Source organism: Rhipicephalus microplus, unplaced genomic scaffold (assembly GCF_043290135.1).
Source record: "Rhipicephalus microplus isolate Deutch F79 unplaced genomic scaffold, USDA_Rmic scaffold_658, whole genome shotgun sequence".
In the NCBI taxonomy this organism is placed as follows: domain Eukaryota; kingdom Metazoa; phylum Arthropoda; class Arachnida; order Ixodida; family Ixodidae; genus Rhipicephalus; species Rhipicephalus microplus.
Genome location: NW_027465215.1, coordinates 1 through 12,500, shown reverse-complemented (window position 1 = coordinate 12,500; position 12,500 = coordinate 1). Strand labels below are relative to the sequence as shown.

At 60.9% G+C, this 12,500-nt stretch overlaps 2 non-coding genes across 2 annotated transcripts; both read right to left on the bottom strand.

The window, feature by feature from the left end:
• Positions 1–780: 780 nt before the first annotated feature.
• LOC142795416 (5.8S ribosomal RNA) lies at positions 781–933 on the bottom strand. The gene has a single exon (XR_012893016.1). It is a non-coding gene; the product is annotated as a 5.8S ribosomal RNA (ribosomal RNA).
• Positions 934–2,652: 1,719 nt separating this feature from the next.
• Positions 2,653–4,467, bottom strand: LOC142795418 (small subunit ribosomal RNA). The gene has a single exon (XR_012893017.1). It is a non-coding gene; the product is annotated as a small subunit ribosomal RNA (ribosomal RNA).
• Between the last annotated feature and the right edge of the window lie 8,033 nt (positions 4,468–12,500).

The following is a 12,500-nucleotide window of genomic DNA, read 5'->3' as shown; positions in this document are numbered from 1 at the left end:
CGAGAGGCATCGTCTCGTGTAGCGTCGCCCCCGCCCCAACTGGAGTGGCCCAGTTTTTTGAACGGGACGGGAACTGCGAAGCACTTAGACCGACGGCGGACTACGACGAGAACGCCTTAAGCTTCGCCAACGTTTCGCCAACTCGTGCGGGAGACTTTTTCCGCTTCGCGGCAAGTCGTCGCGCCGTGCTCTCCGCATCAACCGCGTACGCAGCGAACCGCAAACGTCGGGCGCAGCCTCCTCACCTCCCTGCGCTTTGCGCGCGAACGTTCCCTGTTCGCGCGGCAAAGCCTGGAGGAGGCACGGCCCCGCAGCGTGTTCGAGCGCCCGGTCTACGGGACACCCTGCTTACTTCGAGGGCAACAAGCGCAACGCAAGGCTGCGATCTCGCGCACTTTGCGCACGGCTGGAGAAGCTTTGCTGGCCGGCTTTCGCTCCTCGTGTTTACCGTGCGTTAAAGTTGCGCGTCCGTGGCTCTCGCAGCTCTTGCGCGCCCGGTCGCAGAGAGGAGTACGCAACCTCGACCGCACTTTCCCTGCAGGCTTCCTTCCGACTCGAAGTCCTGCGGCGGTCTCAACGAGGTGCCACATCCTCAATGCAGTCGGTCGCCCCCGTTTCGGTTGGGCTCTGGCACGACGGTCGCCACCGTCTCGCCCTTGAGTGGCCGCTGTTGGCGCTCGCTGTGAGGTGTTCAGCGTGCTGTCCGTGTTGCCGACGCGGTCAAAACGAGTCGACGGCTCACGTTCCCTTGTGCGCCGAAGGCTCTCTTGATATGTGATCCGACCCTCAGACAGACGAAGCCAAGGGAAGACCCAAGGCCGCAATGTGCGTTCAAAGAATCAGTGCTCAGTGTGTCCTGCAATTCACACCAAGTCTCGCAGCTGGCTGCGTTCTTCATCGACCCGAGAACCGAGTGATCCACCGCTTAGAGTCGTGAAAAAGTGTTTGTTCAATTCCGTACAGTCAAAACCAAACGTTTCTGGCACTCGGCCAAACAGTGGCCAAGAAGGGCGCTTTTCAGCGCACGCTTGGACTCCAAAACTCTGCCGCGCCTTTTTCGGCTGCCGCAAATCGAGCAAACGGTGTGTTTCGGACGGCGTTTCGCTTCCGCTACTTGCGAGTGCTTTCGTGGTCCACCCCTCTATAAATACTCGGGAGGCGTCGAAGCCGGTTCTCCAAGCCGGACCCGTAGGTATCGTTGTGTGCTCGCTCTCATTGGCCCGCCTAACCAGAAAATGCCTGCGGTACACCCATTTGGATAAGAGTGCACGCAGATGCGGGCCTCGACGGCTACACATTTCCTCGGGCGGCCGCCTCCCGGCCTCCGTGGAGCGCGGGATGCACGGTCCCATCGACAAGCCTCTCCCGTTTTTACCGTGGCGTCGCGGTTCACCACGGCGGGCGGGTCGGTCTCCTCCGCATAAAAAGGGGGACCCCCGCTTTTTGTTCCACGAAATCGCACAAGCTTTTTTCGCATCCACGGTTTGCCACCGCACACCAAAATGCCGATCCGGCTGCCTACTTTAGCCAACAGGTGGAGCCAGGCGCGCCGTACTTGCGCGGCACTTCCCACGTCCACCGAAGTCGGTGCCAAGGACCACTTTCGGCGCCGGAGCCGCGTACGAGCCTACTCGAGGCGGAAGAACGAAGCCAGCAAGGGCCTGGCCGCAAGTGCGTTCAATTGTCGGGACGTCCAAGTCCCTCGTTCTTCCGTGCTTCCTCTTTCGGCAAGTCGTTGCGGCACCTTCCCAAAGCGCGCAGACCCGCTAATCGCGACGAGCGCGACGTGGCCGTGCCGCCTTTCCCTCGGCAGCAAGCAAAACGCCTGGCAACGTCGACGCTCCCCTAACCGCGATCTCGCACCGTGTTTCGTGTGGCGAATTCAAAAGCCGGCCGGCGCTGCTGCAACCATTACGGTCGGTACGCATACGCCGCGGAGGGCGGGACGGTCATCGGAGCGTGCGGTTCCTCCATCGAGTACTGCGCACCTCGGCCGTCGCATCGCCGTGCCATGACCGGCCGCGCGTCAACGCGAACCGGTGCCAGCGAGATCCCTCGCCTGCAAGAACCGACCGGCAGCCTCCGTCACCCGAGGACGCGGAGGCGCTTGCCGCGGACGGCGGGACGGTATGCACTGGTGCACAGCGGACCCGTCACATCGCCAGTTCCTTGACCGACCGCCGACGCTTGTGCCGTTCCTCTCGTACTTGGCAGTCGCCGCGCGATTGTCGGGTCTCGTTCTTGCACGCTCGAACGGTCGGGAGGGCACTCGGCTGGCGTTTCGGGAACGCGCAGCCTCGCCTTCTACCGACGTAACCACGACTCGCCGTTCGCGCTCCGCCGCTCCTGTTTACAGTACTAGGCGGTCCCGCAGCGGTCGGGTCGCGCATTTCGAGCGCTTCGAGCCACGGTGCAGTGGCGGGTCGAAAGCCGACCTATGAGTGCGTTGCGCCGTTTGTACCCGCGTCCGCCACCTGGCCGACCGTCCAAGGTCGCGGTGTTGGCGTCCGCTGGGCGCAACAATTTGTCACGGGGTGCCGCTCCACATTCAGGCAGCCCCGTGGGGAAAAGCCGACCCCGCGTCCAAACGGGGTCAGCGGCAGAAAGTGTCGGGCGCAGACGCAGCTGAGGCGCTCACCCTTCACAATCCGTTAATGATCCTTCCGCAGGTTCACCTACGGAAACCTTGTTACGACTTTTACTTCCTCTAAATGATCAAGTTTGGTCATCTTTCCAACAGACCGGCGCAACCGAAAGGCCGCGCCGGACATCGGTCCGAAGACCTCACTAAATCATTCAATCGGTAGTAGCGACGGGCGGTGTGTACAAAGGGCAGGGACGTAATCAACGCGAGCTTATGACTCGCGCTTACTGGGAATTCCTCGTTCAAGGGGAACAATTGCAAGCCCCTATCCCAATCACGAAAGAAGTTCCACGGGTTACCCAGTCTTTTCAGACAGGGATAAAGACACGCTGCTTCCTTCAGTGTAGCGCGCGTGCGGCCCCGGACATCTAAGGGCATCACAGACCTGTTATTGCTCTGTTTCGTGCGGCTAGGAGCCGCTTGTCCCTCTAAGAAGGTTGTAAGGTGCTGGGAACCCCGCACCTATTTAATAGGCTAGAGTCTCGTTCGTTATCGGAATTAACCAGACAAATCGCTCCACCAACTAAGAACGGCCATGCACCACCATCCACCGAATCAAGAAAGAGCTCTCAATCTGTCAATCCTCCCAGTGTCCGGGCCGGGTAAGTTTTCCCGTGTTGAGTCAAATTAAGCCGCAGGCTCCACTCCTGGTGGTGCCCTTCCGTCAATTCCTTTAAGTTTCAGCTTTGCAACCATACTTCCCCCGGAACCCAAATACTTTGGTTTCCCGGAAGCTGCCCGCCGAGTCATTTGAGTAACTCAGGCGGATCGCTGGTTGGCATCGTTTATGGTCAGAACTAGGGCGGTATCTGATCGCCTTCGAACCTCTGACTTTCGTTCTTGATCAATGAAAACATTCTTGGCAAATGCTTTCGCAGTAGTTCGTCTTGCGACGGTCCAAGAATTTCACCTCTAGCGCCGCAATACGAATGCCCCCGTCCGTCCCTCTTAATCATTACCTCGTATTCCAAAAACCAACAGAACAGAAACGAGGTCTTGTTCTATTATTCCATGCAAGTTTATTCAGGCGACTCGCCTGCGTTGAGCACTCTAATTTTTTCAAAGTAAAAGCACCGGCCATCTCGAGGCACACAATGAAGTGCACCAAGAAAGAACCGGCATGATGTTCAGTCCGAGCCGTCGCATCGGGTAGATGCACTACTCGTCTGGAACTGAGATCCAACTACGAGCTTTTTAACCGCAGCAGCTTTAGTATACGCTATTGGAGCTGGAATTACCGCGGCTGCTGGCACCAGACTTGCCCTCCAATTGATCCTCGTTAAAGGATTTAGAGTGTACTCATTTCAATTACGGGGCCTCAAAAGAGTCCCGTATTGTTATTTTTCGTCACTACCTCCCCGTGCCGGGAGTGGGTAATTTGCGCGCCTGCTGCCTTCCTTGGATGTGGTAGCCGTTTCTCAGGCTCCCTCTCCGGAATCGAACCCTGATTCTCCGTTACCCGTAACAACCATGGTAAGCAAGTAACCTACCATCGAAAGTTGATAAGGCAGACACTTGAAAGAAACGTCGCCGGCTCGTGGCCATGCGATCAGCACAAAGTTATCCAGAGTCACCACACAATACGGGCCGAAACCCGATCGATCTTGGTCTAATAAAAGCACCCGTTACCCAAAGGGCTCCAGGCTCACTGCATGTATTAGCTCTAGAATTGCCACAGTTATCCAAGTAGGAAGAAACGATCTAAGGAACCATAACTGATTTAATGAGCCATTCGCGGTTTCGCCTTATTTCGGCATGTACTTAGACATGCATGGCTTAATCTTTGAGACAAGCATATGATTACTGGCAGGATCAACCAGGTAATCGTTCGACTGCGCGTCCGTCCTCGCCCTCGGCGGGCCGGACGCAGTCTGTGTGCGGCGGAGGCCACCTTCAGGCGCCCCAACACGCTTATTTTGCACTCCGAGATGACGGCGTTCGAGCTCGCTACGGCACAACCTTCCCGAAAGACGAGTGGGAGCCGTGCGGCAAGAAGCACGTTCATGCTCGCTCTTTTTCGTTGCATCGACTCGGTCGCGCCGTGCGGGTTGCCCAAGCCCGCTGCACTGTCGGTGGACCGGCCGGAACTAGCAACGGAGCCGAGACTGCAAAGCCGCCAGACGACGGGTCACGCCCGCGTCTTCGGCGCTTTCGCATCTGAATCGCCCGAGGACGACACGGAACACACCTCGATATCGTGGTAAAACGGCACCGTCCGACAACCAGCCCCTAACGCATCAAGCGGATGAGGCTGCAGACGACTGCCGTGGATTCCCCTGGAGCAGACCCGAGGACACGCTTGACGAGGCCGAAGCCCGCCGCATATCAGACACCCGGTCGCTTTCGCGTACGCCGCTCACGAGAACCCCCACATAATAGCAGCGATAAGTACCCAGACCTCCTTGGGCCCTAATACGAGCGTACTCGAGAAAATTTCACCGCGGGTGTGCCCCGAAACGTGTGGCATGTTGAGCGTGCCACAAGTCTACGTCGCTCTCAAACCCGCCGAGGTCGTAGAATTTGCGACCCTACTCACGAAATTCCCACCGAGGATACGGCCGCAAACGTACCGCACCTTGGGTAGGCCACGAGTTTGTGCAACACTACGCTGACGGCACAGCACCGAGGTCGTGCGCGCACGCACGGGAAAATTCCGCCGCGGTTTCTGCCGAAAACGTGAGGCACCACGACTCTCCGCAAGTTCGCGTCGACTGCGAAAGACCGAAGTCGTGAACGACGTGTCCGCTACTCGCCGCCGACACGCTGGACACCAAACGTACAACGACTCGACGGCGTCGTAGAGGCCCACGACGCGGTTTTCCTTAACGACGTCTCGGCGTGGCACCGACAGGTTAGAACGGCCGACCAACGTTCCCTGTCCGCCGTTCGGCTCAGTCGAAGGGCTCGGCGACTTCGGCAACGCTGCGAAGCCGCACGGTGACGCACGCCATGTCCCCATTTTTTTTTTTCTTTCTGCGTCTGCCGGGGTGCCCCTATAATAGCAGCGATAAGCACCCAGACCGCCGTGGGTCGCTCGCCCCGGCTGACGTGGTTTTTCGTACTCCTGCGGCGGTCGCCGTCAAGCACGTCCAAATACGCTACTTTCGTGGGCGCATTCACGCTCTTTCGCTTCGCCGGAGTGCCAGCACTCACTCTGCCAAAAACGGCGAACATCCGAGCGGCGGTTCCCACTTTTGCGTCGGCGTCGCAAACCCCGCCCCGGCAGACGAGGTTTGCCGTACTCGTGCGACGGTGGCCGGCGGGCACGTCGAAAGACGCCGATATCGTGCGCGAATTGGCGCACCTTGGCTTCACCGGAGTGCCGCCACTGACTCCTCCAAAAACGGCGAAGATCCGAGCGGCGCTTCCCACTTTCGCATCGGCGTCCCGAACTCCGCCCCGGCTGACGCGGTTTACCGTACTCGTGCGACGGTCGCCGGCGAGCACGTGGAAAGACGCCGATATCGTGCCCGAATCGGCTCCGTTCGGCTTCGCCGGAGTGCCAGCACTGGCTCGGCGAAAGACGACGAACATCCGAGCGACGGTTCTCACTATTGCGTACGCGTCGCAAACCCCGCCCCGGCAGACGCACTTTGCCGTACTCGTGCGACGGTCGCCGGCGAGCACGTAGAAAGACGCCGATATCGTGCCGGAATCGGCCCCGTTTGGCTTCGCCGGAGTGCCAGCACTCACTCGGCCACAAACGGCGAACATCCGAGCGGCGGTTCCCACTTAGCCGTCGGCGTCCCGAACTCCGCCCCGGCAGACGCGGTTGCCGAGCTCGTGCGACTAGCGACCGCGAAGCCGTCTCGCGACGCCGCTTTCGTGCGCGGCTCCCACTGCGACCTGGGTCACCCGAGGTCGACGAGCAAAAAAGAATGTCGAAAAAAATTTTTTTTTTTTTTGCGTCTGCCGGGGTGCCCCTATAATAGCAGCGATAAGCACCCAGACCGCCATGGGTCGCTCGCCCCGGCTGACGTGGTTTTTCGTTTTCCTGCGGTGGTCGTCGTCAAGCACGTCCAAACACGCCACTTTCGTGGGCGCATTCGCGCTCTTTCGCTTCGCCGGAGTGCCAGCACTCACTCTGCCAAAAACGGCGAACATCCGAGCGGCGGTTCCCACTTTTGCGTCGGCGTCGCAAACCCCGCCCCGGCAGACGAGGTTTGCCGTACTCGTGCGACGGTGGCCGGCGGGCACGTCGAAAGACGCCGATATCGTGCGCGAATTGGCGCACCTTGGCTTCACCGGAGTGCCGCCACTGACTCCTCCAAAAACGGCGAAGATCCGAGCGGCGCTTCCCACTTTCGCATCGGCGTCCCGAACTCCGCCCCGGCTGACGCGGTTTACCGTACTCGTGCGACGGTCGCCGGCGAGCACGTGGAAAGACGCCGATATCGTGCCCGAATCGGCTCCGTTCGGCTTCGCCGGATTGCCAGCACTGGCTCGGCGAAAGACGACGAACATCCGAGCGACGGTTCTCACTATTGCGTACGCGTCGCAAACCCCGCCCCGGCAGACGCACTTTGCCGTACTCGTGCGACGGTCGCCGGCGAGCACGTAGAAAGACGCCGATATCGTGCCGGAATCGGCCCCGTTTGGCTTCGCCGGAGTGCCAGCACTCACTCGGCCACAAACGGCGAACATCCGAGCGGCGGTTCCCACTTAGCCGTCGGCGTCCCGAACTCCGCCCCGGCAGACGCGGTTGCCGAGCTCGTGCGACTAGCGACCGCGAAGCCGTCTCGCGACGCCGCTTTCGTGCGCGGCTCCCACTGCGACCTGGGTCACCCGAGGTCGACGAGCAAAAAAGAATGTCGAAAAAAATTTTTTTTTTTTTTTTGCGTCTGCCGGGGTGCCCCTATAATAGCAGCGATAAGCACCCAGACCGCCATGGGTCGCTCGCCCCGGCTGACGTGGTTTTTCGTTTTCCTGCGGTGGTCGTCGTCAAGCACGTCCAAACACGCCACTTTCGTGGGCGCATTCGCGCTCTTTCGCTTCGCCGGAGTGCCAGCACTCACTCTGCCAAAAACGGCGAACATCCTAGTGGCGGTTCCCACTTTTGCGTCGGCGTCGCCAACCCCGCCCCGGCATACGCGGTTTGCCGTACTCGTGCGGCGGTGGCCGGCGGGCACGTCGAAAGACACCGATATCGTGCGCGAGTCGATGCTTCTTGGTCTCGCAGGAGGGCCGCCACTCACTCCTGCAAAAACGGCGAAGATCCGAGCGGCGCTTCCCACTTTTTCGTCGGCGTCGCAAACCTCGCCCCGGCAGACGCGCTTTGCCGTACTCGTGCGACGGTCGCCGGCGAGCACGTCGAAATACGCCGATATCGTGCCCGAATCGGCCCCGTTTCGCTTCGCCGGAGTGCCAGCACTCGCTCGGCCAAAGACGACGAACATCCGAGCGACGGTTCCCACTATTGCGTACGCGTCGCGAACCCCGCCCCGGCAGACGCGGTTTGCCGTACTCGTGCGGCGGTGGCCGGCGGGCACGTCGAAAGACGCCGATATCGTGCACGAATTGGCGCTCCTTGGCTTCACCGGAGTGCCAGCACTCACTCGGCCAAAAACGGCGAACATCCGAGCAGCGGTACCCACTTAGCCGTCGGCATCCCGAACTCCGCGCCGGCTGACGCGGTTGCCGAGCTCGTGCGACTAGCGACCGCGAACGCGTCTCGCGACGCCGCTTTCGTGCGCGGCTCCCATTGCGACCTGGGTTACCCGAGCTCGACCAGCAAAAAAGAAGGTCGAAAATTTTTTTTTTTTTTTCTGCGTCTGCCGGGGTGCCCCTATAATAGCAGCGATAAGCACCCAGACCGCCGTGTGTCGCTCGCCCCGGCTGACGTGGTTTTTCGTACTCCTGCAGCGGTCGCCGTCACGCACGTCCAAATACGCCACTTTCGTGGGCGCATTCGCGCTCTTTCGCGTCGCCGGAGTGCCAGCACTCACTCTGCCAAAAACGGCCAACATCCGAGCGGCGGTTCCCACTTTTGCGTCGGCGTCGTAAACCCCGCCCCGGCAGACGCGGTTTGCCCTACTCGTGCGACGGTCGCCGGCGAGCGCGTCGAAAGACGCCGATATCGTGCGCTAATTGGCGCTCCCTGGCTTCTCCGGAGTGCCGCCACTCACTCCTCCAAAAACGGCGAAGATCCGAGCGGCGTTCTCCACTTTCGCATCGGCGTCCCGAACTCCGCCCGGGCTGACGCGGTTTACCGTACTCGTGCGACGGTCGCCGGCGGGCACGTCGAAAGACGCCGATATCGTGCCGTAATCGGCCCCGTTTGGCTTCGCCCGTGTGCCAGCACTCACTCGGCCAAAAACGGCGAACATCCGAGCAGCGTTTCCCACTTTCGCATCGGCGTCCCGAAGCCCGCCCCGGCAGACGCGGTTTGCCCTACTCGAGCGACGGTCGCCGGCGATCACGTCGAAAGGCGCCGAATTCGTGCACGAATCGATGCTTCTTGGTCTCGCAGGAGGGCCGCCACTCACTCCTGCAAAAACGGCGAAGATCCGAGTTGCGCTTCCCACTTTTTCGTCGGCGTCCCGAACTACGCCCCGGCTGACGCGGTTTACCGTACTCGTGCGACGGTCGCCGGCGGGCACTTCAAAATACGCCGATTTCGTGGGCGCATTCACGCTGTTTCGCTTCCCCGGAGTGCCAACACTCACTCTGCCGAAAGCGGCGATCATCCGAGCGGCGGTTCCCACTTTTGCGTCGGCTTCGCAAACGGCGCCCCGGCAGACGCGCTCGTGCGACGTACTCGTGCGACGGTCGCCGGCGAGCACGTCGAAAGACGCCGATATCGTGCTCGAATCGACCCCGTTTCGCTTCGCCGGAGTGCTGCCAGTCACGGCGCAGAAAACGGCGAACAAGTGTTTTTTTTTTTTTTTTCCTAGAATTTGTGTTATAGAAGGCACATTTGATATCGGACGATAATTTTCAACTTTATCACGCGCACCGATTTTCGTGTAGAGGTTTGCAAGTTTATGGGAATTTCTCCACTTGGAATAATGCGATTTAGTAGTACTACGAGAACTTCATGGATGTACTCAAGGGTACGGGGCAAGTCAGTTACGTCAACACCTGCAGATTTTTTACACTTCAAACTGAAAATTGTTGGTTGTGAGTCCTCGTGTGATATTAAAGGCCGATTCGCTAACACATAGAACAAAGAAAGAAAGGAAGAAAAAACGCCCGCGCTCGCTCAAGAAACCTGGGTTCGCAACAAGTGGCAACAACAAGCAACCGAGCGAGTGCGCCAAAACCCGTGGCGGCCGAACAAACGCGAAGTCCCAACCGCGTCAGCCGGGGCGGCACGGGACAGGAAAAATCACTTCAGCCGGGGCGGCGGGGCACCGAATAAACCTCGTCACCTCGTCGCAGGATAAAAGAGGAAACAAAAAGTCTAAACAGCGTCTGCTGGAGCGAATGCGTAATAAAACAACAACAACAACAAAAAAAAAAAACACCCGCGCTCAAGAAGTCTGCAATCACCACAAAAGGCGACTGTGACCGAGCAGCGTCAGCCGGGGCCGTGCGGAAACGGAAAAACCGCGACTACCGGGGCGTCGAGGCACCGAAAAATCCACTTCAGCCGCGGCGAAAAAAAAAAACAAAAAGAAAGACGGAGGGGGGGGGGGGGAACCACGTCTGCCGGGGCGAAGGAAAAAAAAAAAACGCGTCTGCCGGGGCGAGCCCGGGTGCGGCACCACCGGGAAAACTGTGGCAAACAGACATGGCGATCGAGTGAGTGGGCCGCCAGCCAGGCTCAGCCAAAAAGTGCAAAGTCCGAACTGCGTCAGCCGGGGCGGCAAAAACCACGTCAGCCGGGGCGGCGCAAAAAACCGCGTCTGCCGGGGCGGCACGAAACCGCGTCAGCCGGGGCGGCGCGAAAACTGCGTCAGCCGGGGCGAAAGAAAAAAAAAAAAAAAACGCGTCTGCCGGGGCGAGCCCGGGTGCGGCACCACCGGGAAAACTGTGGCAAACAGACATGGCGATCGAGTGAGTGGGCCGCCAGCCAGGCACAGCCGAAAAGTGCAAAGTCCGAACCGTGTCAGCCGGGGCGGCAAAAAACCGCGTCAGCCGGGGCGGCGCAAAAAACCGCGTCTGCCGGGGCGGCACGAAACCGCGTCTGCCGGGGCGGCGCGAAAACTGCGTCAGCCGGGGCGAGCCCGGGTGCGGCACCACCGGGAAAACTGTGGCAAACAGACATGGCGATCGAGTGAGTGGGCCGCCAGCCAGGCTCAGCCAAAAAGTGCCAAGTCCGAACTGCGTCAGCCGGGGCGGCAAAAAACCGCGTCAGCCGGGGCGGCGCAAAAAACCGCGTCTGCCGGGGCGGCGCGAAAACCGCGTCTGCCGGGGCGGCGCGAAAACTGCGTCAGCCGGGGCGAAAGAAAAAAAAAAACGCGTCTGCCGGGGCGAGCCCGGGTGCGGCACCACCGGGAAAACTGTGGCAAACAGACATGGCGATCGAGTGAGTGGGCCGCCAGCAAGGCTCAGCCAAAAAGTGCTAAGTCCGAACTGCGTCAGCTGGGGCGGCAAAAAACCGCGTCTGCCGGGGCGGCACGAAACCGCGTCAGCCGGGGCGGCGCGAAAACCGCGTCTGCCGGGGCGGCACGAAACCGCGTCAGCCGGGGCGGCGCGAAAACTGCGTCAGCCGGGGCGAGCCCGGGTGCGGCACCACCGGGAAAACTGTGGCAAACAGACATGGCGATCGAGTGAGTGGGCCGCCAGCCAGGCACAGCCGAAAAGTGCTAAGTCCGAACTGCGTCAGCCGGGGCGGCAAAAACCGCGTCAGCCGGGGCGGCGCGAAAACCGCGTCTGCCGGGGCGGCACGAAACCGCGTCAGCCGGGGCGGCGCGAAAACTGCGTCAGCCGGGGCGAGCCCGGGTGCGGCACCACCGGGAAAACTGTGGCTAACAGACATGGCGATCGAGTGAGTGGGCCACCAGCCAGGCTCAGCCAAAAAGTGCTAAGTCCGAACTGCGTCAGCCGGGGCGGCAAAAACCGCGTCAGCCGGGGCGGCGCAAAAAACCGCGTCTGCCGGGGCGGCACGAAACCGCGTCAGCCGGGGCGGCGCGAAAACTGCGTCAGCCGGGGCGAAAGAAAAAAAAAAAACGCGTCTGCCGGGGCGAGCCCGGGTGCGGCACCACCGGGAAAACTGTGGCAAACAGACATGGCGATCGAGTGAGTGGGCCGCCAGCCAGGCACAGCCGAAAAGTGCCAAGTCCGAACTGCGTCAGCCGGGGCGGCAAAAAACCGCGTCAGCCGGGGCGGCGCAAAAAACCGCGTCTGCCGGGGCGGCACGAAACCGCGTCAGCCGGGGCGGCGCGAAAACTGCGTCAGCCGGGGCGAGCCCGGGTGCGGCACCACCGGGAAAACTGTGGCAAACAGACATGGCGATCGAGTGAGTGGGCCGCCAGCCAGGCTCAGCCAAAAAGTGCCAAGTCCGAACTGCGTCAGCCGGGGCGGCGCAAAAAACCGCGTCTGCCGGGGCGGCGCGAAAACCGCGTCTGCCGGGGCGGCGCGAAAACTGCGTCAGCCGGGGCGAAAGAAAAAAAAAACGCGTCTGCCGGGGCGGCAAAAAACCGCGTCTGCCGGGGCGGCACGAAACCGCGTCAGCCGGGGCGGCGCGAAAACCGCGTCTGCCGGGGCGGCACGAAACCGCGTCAGCCGGGGCGAGCCCGGGTGCGGCACCACCGGGAAAACTGTGGCAAACAGACATGGCGATCGAGTGAGTGGGCCGCCAGCCAGGCACAGCCGAAAAGTGCTAAGTCCGAACTGCGTCAGCCGGGGCGGCAAAAACCGCGTCAGCCGGGGCGGCGCAAAAACCGCGTCTGCCGGGGCGAATGCAAAAAAA